This window comes from Zeus faber, assembly GCF_960531495.2.
Source record: "Zeus faber genome assembly, chromosome: 10".
NCBI classification, from domain to species: Eukaryota; Metazoa; Chordata; class Actinopteri; order Zeiformes; family Zeidae; genus Zeus; species Zeus faber.
Genome location: NC_137199.1, coordinates 31922852 through 31927851, shown reverse-complemented (window position 1 = coordinate 31927851; position 5000 = coordinate 31922852). Strand labels below are relative to the sequence as shown.

The 5000-nt window shown below is 49.5% G+C and overlaps 1 protein-coding gene across 1 annotated transcript in view; it reads right to left on the bottom strand.

Moving 5' to 3' along the window:
- fgfrl1a (fibroblast growth factor receptor like 1a) overlaps nucleotides 1–5000 on the bottom strand; it is a 72262-nt gene that overhangs the window by 11855 nt on the left and 55407 nt on the right. The gene's annotated exons all lie outside the window — the stretch shown is intronic.

Here is a 5000-nt window from a genome sequence, read left to right as displayed (position 1 = left end):
ACCTGGAGCGTCAACACCTGGAGCCTCAACACCTGGAGCCTCAACACCTGGAGCCTCAACACCTGGAGCCTCAACACCTAGAGCTTCAACACCTGGAGCCTAAATACCTGGAGCTTCCAAACCTAGAGCTTCAACACCTAGAGCTTCAACACCTGGAGCCTAAATACCTGGAGCTTCCAAACCTAGAGCTTCAACACCTAGAGCTTCAACACCAGGCTTTAGAGGAGCTCATCTGCAGCTGTTGGTGCATGTAATATTCTACTGGGAGGAGGAAGGCGAGAGAGGGAGGGAGATGGAAAGAGATGGAAGGAGAGATATGGAGAGGAGAGAGGGAGGGAGATAGGTGGAGGGAGAGAGTTGGAGAGGGAGGGAGACAGAGGGAGATGGAGAAAGATGGAGGGAGACGAAGAGAGAGAATGAGGGAGGGAGAGAGGGGGGGGAGAGTAAACTTTTGGTGGGAACCGAATTGGAAACAACAACTGGAGCCTGACGCTTGTAATGAGATGAAAGAAGATTACATGAACAACATGGACCACCTGCATGTGTGTGTGTGTGTGTGTGTGTGTGTGTGCACGCTGTTTGTACATCACTCTGTGCACACACACACACACACACACACACACACACACACACACACACACACACACACACACACACACACACACACACACACGCACACACATTCGTAATCCATGACTGCATGCATGTGTGTGAGTCTGGTGTGCACATGTGAATGGTTTGGGTGCACGTGTTGGTGGGCATGTGCATGCTCATGGATGTGTGTGTGTGTCAGGACCACCTGCGAGTTTGGCTTCAAACCAGCAACACTTGGAACAAATAAGAAAATAATAGATGCAGAGCAGACACGTGCAGTGTGTGTGTGTGTGTGTGTGTGTGTGTGTGTGTGTGTGTGTGTGTGTGTGTGTGTGTGTGTGTGTAAGGTAAAAGCACTGCTGCTTTAAAATACATTTCACGAAAGATCATTGGCGCAAGTGTGACATGAAGATGCACATTTTCATTTACAAGAACCTAAAAACAGGAACGGATCAAGTTTCTACTGGAGCGGAGTTTATTTCTTCTTCTTCTAGAACTTATACTTCCACAGAAGTTTGGGAACATATAAAAGAAGAGAAAGAAGAAGGAGAAACAGGATCGAAATGAAATAAAATACACATTATTTTTGTATAATGTCAATTTTCTGTTATTTGATTATTATTTTGTCGTGTAGTGATAGGACACAATGAAACTAAATACAAATATAAGTTTGGTTTGTTTAGTGTGTGTGTACATATTAGTGCATATACATAGCGTGTGTGTGTGTGTGTGTGTGTGTGTGTGTGTCCCAGGATGATTTGTCTAAGTGGTAACTTGAGGTGCTGGCACATCTCTCTTCCACCTCCCCCCCTCCCCCCCATGCGGTGTTTGAAGTGTGGCGGCACCGAGCTCTGATCTGAGAGGAGAACCTCACTGAACCGCCAAGAACTTACACCCTCCTCCCCCTCCTCACCCGGTGGACCTCACCCTCCTCCCCCTCCTCCACCTCCTCACCCTCCTCACCCAGTGGACGGCAGCCCGCTCACTCGGCCGATTTCAAAACAAAGTCTCACCACTGGATTTCATATCGATATCTTGACATTTTCTACATAATGAGACTTTTCCGTTTCACCATCTGACGCTTTACATCAGTGACAGATTAAATATTTGAGTTCATGTTTGGTGTGACGGTGGTTTCTCATTTCAGCAGAACATGATCAGAACTCACAGACAAAGCATCGACATTACAATTTCTAAACGGAAAGTGAAACCACAGCACCAGGCCGGCCGCTCGCCAACCTCCTCCCACTCGGAGTGAAAGGTTCTGGGACTCCATCAGAGCGGAAAAAAATGGTTTTAACAACTTCCAGAAGAAAGAATTGGAATTGTACGGAACAGGACCCAAGGTTTTATATTTTAACTGATAACGATAAACGGACCCACATTTAGGATTGGGTCTCCAACCTTGTATCTGGAGATATATTAGCGATTCTCAATATGCGGTCCGGGGACCCCCGGGGATCCTTCCAGAAGTTCCAGGGGGTCCCCGGCAAAAAGATTTACGGTTAAACCTCAATGTGGCTTCATTTCCGAGACGTCAGCGGCGAAAGAGAACGTCCGGTGAGGACCGCCCGCATGCTACGTGCAGCACCACTGTTCTAACAACAACAAACCGATCAGACTGAGGATCCTGGTGCGGAAGCACCGGGAAATATGACAATGTGCACGTGAATCATAATACAAAAACATTTCACAGCTGATTCTTTGTACGGTCCATGGAAGCCGGTTTTCTAGCGTCTCTAAACCCCCGTCCTGCCACCTGCAGAGACGCCGTGCGTGACCCCTGACCCCTTCAAAACCGCTGCGCTTCTCGGTGAAGGGAGAACGCTTTCATCCCCGGAAACCCCCGAGATGAGGGCGAGCGTGGTGGCTGCGTGTGGTCCGCCGGGACGCTCCCACCTCCTCCTGCGGAGCTGTTAGCACCGCCCGCCGGCACCGGATCAGCCCCTTTACCGTACGCAGCTTTTTAATGCTTCCAAGTCCAAGGTTTTCCACTGTTCTCTATTCAAATAAGTGCTGGGCAAGAAAGAGCCTTAAAAATTGGCGAACAACACAACAGCATTCTTTCATGACGTTCCCATGAATACCTCAATGACGCACAGAAACACCACACCGCAAACATCACCTTCTAAGGTTGCGAGTTCCAAGCCGCATATTTTGACACACACTGTAGTAACACCACATTCAGAAAGAGTCTGGTCTCAGTAGTCTCAGTAATACAAGTATTATTTTGATCATTATTAAAGATTGACATTGCAGATATTGAATTCAACTCCACTTGCAGATTTCCTCTTGGATGTAGGTTCCTGGTTGATCCTCCGCTGACGGTCACGTTGGACCAACGTTCCCTGAGCAGTTGGACGTGTTTTACACTTTAACAGTTAATCCAGGAACAAAAAAACAGCAACACATTTTACATTCGGGGGGGAGCTATGGACCGTATCTCCACCAGGGAGGAGGACCCTGGTGGTCCCTGGTGGTCCCTGGTGGTCCCTGGTGGAGTCACAGGTCTCTGGCAAACAACGTATCGCAGAAAGACCACACTGCTAAATCCCATATTTCGGGAAGGTTCCGACTGCTGGAGATCTTTTGGTTTTCGTTCCCCGGAAAAGGGTCTTACTTCACCTCTGGTACTCCACCCCTCCTCCACGTGATGGTTCACACACATTGACACCGACACTCACTCCAACCACCGAAGTCTGGAGGTGCAGATGCCAACCCCCTCCGGTGCGTCTCCAGACTGGGGATGAGGTAAGATGGAGTCCAGCACCCATCCGGTCCTCCCTCACCTGAGCGCCAAGGGGCGGGTGGTGCTGCGGGTGGTGCTGCTCATCTTTAAATGTTTAAATGTTGCTTTGAATGCAGAACACACACACACACACACACAAGCGCACACACACACGTGCACACTCCAACCTTCAGCTGCGTTCAATAAACATCATGTCGTTTTCCATCGCTCTGATTGTGTTCTGCTGTCTAATGTTCAGCCAAACAGCAGTGCCAAGGGCCCAAATCAGCATGCAAGCACACACACACACACACACACACACACACGCACACACATCTCCAAACACACACACACGCACGCACGCACGCACGCACACACACACACGCACACACATCTCCAAACACACACACACACGCACGCACGCACACACACACACACACGCACACACATCTCCAAACACACACACACACACGCACGCACGCACGCACGCACACACACACACGCACACACATCTCCAAACACACACACACACGCACGCACGCACACACACACACACACGCACACACATCTCCAAACACACACACACACGCACGCACGCACGCACGCTCGCACGCACGCACGCACACACACGCACACACATCTCCAAACACACACACACACACACGCACGCACGCACGCACGCACACACACACGCACACACATCTCCAAACACACACACACACACACGCACGCACGCACGCACGCACACACACACACACACACACACACACACACGCACACACACACGCACGCACGCACGCACGCACACACACACACACACGCACACACATCTCCAAACACACACACACACACACACGCACGCACGCACGCACGCACGCACGCACACACACACACACACACACACACACACACTTGGATGCTGGAACTCTTGCTCTTCATTGCTTTTCTTAACTGTTTTATCTTCCATCTCATTTCATTCTTTCCTTTGTGGATTTTTTCTTCTCCTTAGCCCCCCCCCTCTTTTGGGGGAAATGGCCCAGCAGTGTGCTACATTTCACACCTTCACTGGCCGGACACTACTGTGTGTGTGTGTGTGTGTGTGTGTGTGTGTGTGTGTGTGTGTGTGTGTGTGTGTGTGTGTGTGTGTGTGTGTGTGTGTGTGTGTGTGTGTGTGTGTGTGTTTGTATAACCCTCTCTGTATTTACTCTTAGGTCTACAGGGAGAAGGAGGCAATTGGACATGGTGAGAAATATGAGTACCACCTTCCAGCGTGTATTTGTGTGTGTGTGTGTGTGTGTGTGTGTGTGTGTGTGTATGTGTGTGTGTGTGTGTGTGTGTGTGTGTGTGTGTGTGGTGTGTGTGTGTGTGTGTGTGTGTGTGTGTGTCTGCTTGCCATGGGGCCTATGTTTTCCTAAAGGGTCGTGTCCTTTCAGGTTTTAATATAGAGACACTGGATATGTGGACATAACTGGTATGTGTGTGAGAAAGAGAGAGAGAGAGAGAGAGGGAGAGAAAAACTTTCTACGGGGTCGAGGTGGATGTGGACAACTCAGATAAAAGTGAAAAACCTCCTCACTGGTTTCAATGAACAGTGGGTGAACAGTTGACCACACTGTGTAGCGTGAATTCAGCCGTCCATCCCACCCATCCATGTCCATGGTAAATGTAAAGTGTATTT